Here is a 2,579-nt window from a genome sequence, read left to right as displayed (position 1 = left end):
CGACTTTTTAAGAATCCGTGAAAATCTTGGCATATTTTGACTCCGTATTTGTGTTTGGAGAATACGGAGATATTTTGACTGGATACCGGTATTTTGAATGACGTGTGCTGCCAATCGCATTGAATAGAATGTTGGCCCTCCCTCTGCCGTTATGAAGCTCTGCGTGGCAGCCCGCCGCTTCCAATCTGGATTTCTGTCGTACAGTTGGCAGCATCTTTATCACAGACTTTCCAGAAATCTGTTGCAGACTTGTCAAAACCCTTATTTAGTTCTAGCTCTAGGCTATGGGACTATGAGGACTCCGAGACGTTGTCCATGTGAGATGGCGAATGATGGCTGGCGAGGTTGTTCGAGGTCATTTCATGATGAGGATGGACCAGACTTTAAGACATTCTGAGGTAAGTTGAAGTAACAGACTAGAGGAACATACGGTGTATTGTCTTAAAGTAGATCTAGATGAAAATTAAAGCCTGAATATGCCTGAATATTGTAATGTTTAACTTTCCTAATGTTTTCTAACTGACTGTATAGCTAACTTGCTAACTAACCAGCGCCTTGTACTATCCAATAAACAAGGACGGTTATCTTAGCATGTTAGCTAGCCTAGCCTTTTCGGTCTGGTAGCAGTTCTAGTGCTGGTAGGCAGATGTTAACGTTAGCTAGTTAGCTAGCCTGCCACCACCTAATACTAAACCTTGGAGCAAGTGATACGGTGTCACGAATGAATGCATGCATAAACGTTTTACTGACATTGGATATATGACGTCGGATATCTGCAGGGGCTAGATTTTGAAATTACGACAACATTTGGTAAACCTGCTACATTTTAACTAGCTAGGAGGAGACTAATATTTGGTTAACGAACTGATTGGCAGATTTGTTTGACATAAAGCTTATTTTCCGTGATATCTAAAAGTTAATGACATGGACACTTGTGTCTGAATGTCGTACACAACTAAGTTATCACCTTGTATAGTCTTGAAAGTGTGGATGTATTGTTCTAATATATGATTTGTCCCCCTTGACCAAGCGAAAAACACACGCTCTCAATTGCCTTTCTGTAAGATAAGAGATGGTCACAGCATGTGTCGTTATGAACGGGGCAGAGGTAAAGAAGCCCCCTCCGATGTTATTTGACAGAACAGGAGTAAACATGTCCTGTCGTTGGTCTTGCTCCAAGGCACACATAGAGCTAGAGACTGAGAGAAGAGAATGAGAAATTGTGAATTTAAGAATGTGTTTTGTTATAGGGTAATCGATGACATCGTATGGATGACACGATGCCCATCTAGGACTGTGTGTGTGTGTGTGTGTGTGTGTGTGTGTGTGTGTGTGTGTGTGTGTGAGTGTGTGTGTGAGAGAGAGAGAATGTGTGTGTGTGTAAGACTGATGATGTGTATAAGGCCTCTGCATGTTTTGGTTTTGTATTTGTGTATTTATGTAAGCTGATAAACACCTTAATTTTGTTTGGAATTACCATGATAAAAAGTACTTTACTCTATTCTACATCCGCAGCTCCATGAATGACATGAGACACTCCAGGAGACGGTGGTTGCAATGCAATATCAACACCCCGCAACCCCAACCCTCCAATGGAACCCAGAACCCTCCGGAGTTCCTCAGGACCTGTCGGTAATATATTTGACTGCATGTTTTAAGGGAAAGAAAATGATCTAGACTTTACACGTGCAATTTCCATTTTAACCATCTCAAATAACCCTGAGGTTCTCATCGTCAATCTAGAGAAAGCATCAGTAGGGTTCAGGCTGTCGTTTACAGATAAGGTACTTTATTCACTGTATTACTAAGCACTTTATTCATCCTGTGGGAAATTCAAGAAACAATTGTCCACTGTTTGTAACAGTATTTTTTTGCCAATTTGGATTGGAGCCAATTTTGGTCCCCTAGGGGAAATTCTTTCTCTGCATTTATCCCATTTGGGCTAGTGAATCACATTGAAATTTCTTAGCATAACAATATGTGATTGTGTTATCATTTTTTTTTTTTCCATCAGGCATGAGTGAGGCGAACACATCGAACGTTGGGGGTAGAGTTGCAGTGACTACTTGGACCACAGGCCAGGTAAACAGGTTTACTCTGAGCATGTCAGCCCATACTTCTGTGATCAAAGTGCTATTAATAGAGAAAGATGTAATGCAATCAGATGACCATATATATGTTGATGAGTACACTCCTGTTGTAAAAGTAATATTTTGAACAATATTTCAATAAACACACAAGTTATTTCCAAAATGACCATAGAGTAAGTGTAATACAACATCTTTTCATCTTACTGCAGAAAATTGAGGTCAATAGTATAACTTGAATGACATATTTGTCCATTGTTGTGAAATTATGCTGGTGCAAAGGTGAGTACACCCCTATGTTAAACTGTCTATGGAGGGGCCGTGTTGGCCCGAATCTTCACGAATTTGAAAGAGATTAAAAGGGAGGTCATCGCTGTGGATTTCATCCTTGCCTTACATTGAACTTTTACATTTCGAGTCTGGACCTAGCTAAACGAGATGTGTATGAGATTTGAATGAAATCCTATGGAGAGTATCATGATCTGATGATGT

At 40.2% G+C, this 2,579-nt stretch overlaps 1 long non-coding RNA gene across 1 annotated transcript; it reads left to right on the top strand.

The window, feature by feature from the left end:
• Window positions 1–327: 327 nt before the first annotated feature.
• On the top strand, window positions 328–2,069 carry LOC134465910 (uncharacterized). The gene is made up of 3 exons (XR_010038221.1): window positions 328–398; window positions 1,516–1,632; window positions 2,015–2,069. It is a non-coding gene; the product is annotated as an uncharacterized LOC134465910 (long non-coding RNA).
• Window positions 2,070–2,579: the final 510 nt, after the last annotated feature.

The sequence above is a fragment of the Engraulis encrasicolus genome, chromosome 16, assembly GCF_034702125.1.
Source record: "Engraulis encrasicolus isolate BLACKSEA-1 chromosome 16, IST_EnEncr_1.0, whole genome shotgun sequence".
Lineage (NCBI taxonomy): Eukaryota > Metazoa > Chordata > Actinopteri > Clupeiformes > Engraulidae > Engraulis > Engraulis encrasicolus.
This window is presented reverse-complemented; position numbering and strand designations above follow the sequence as displayed.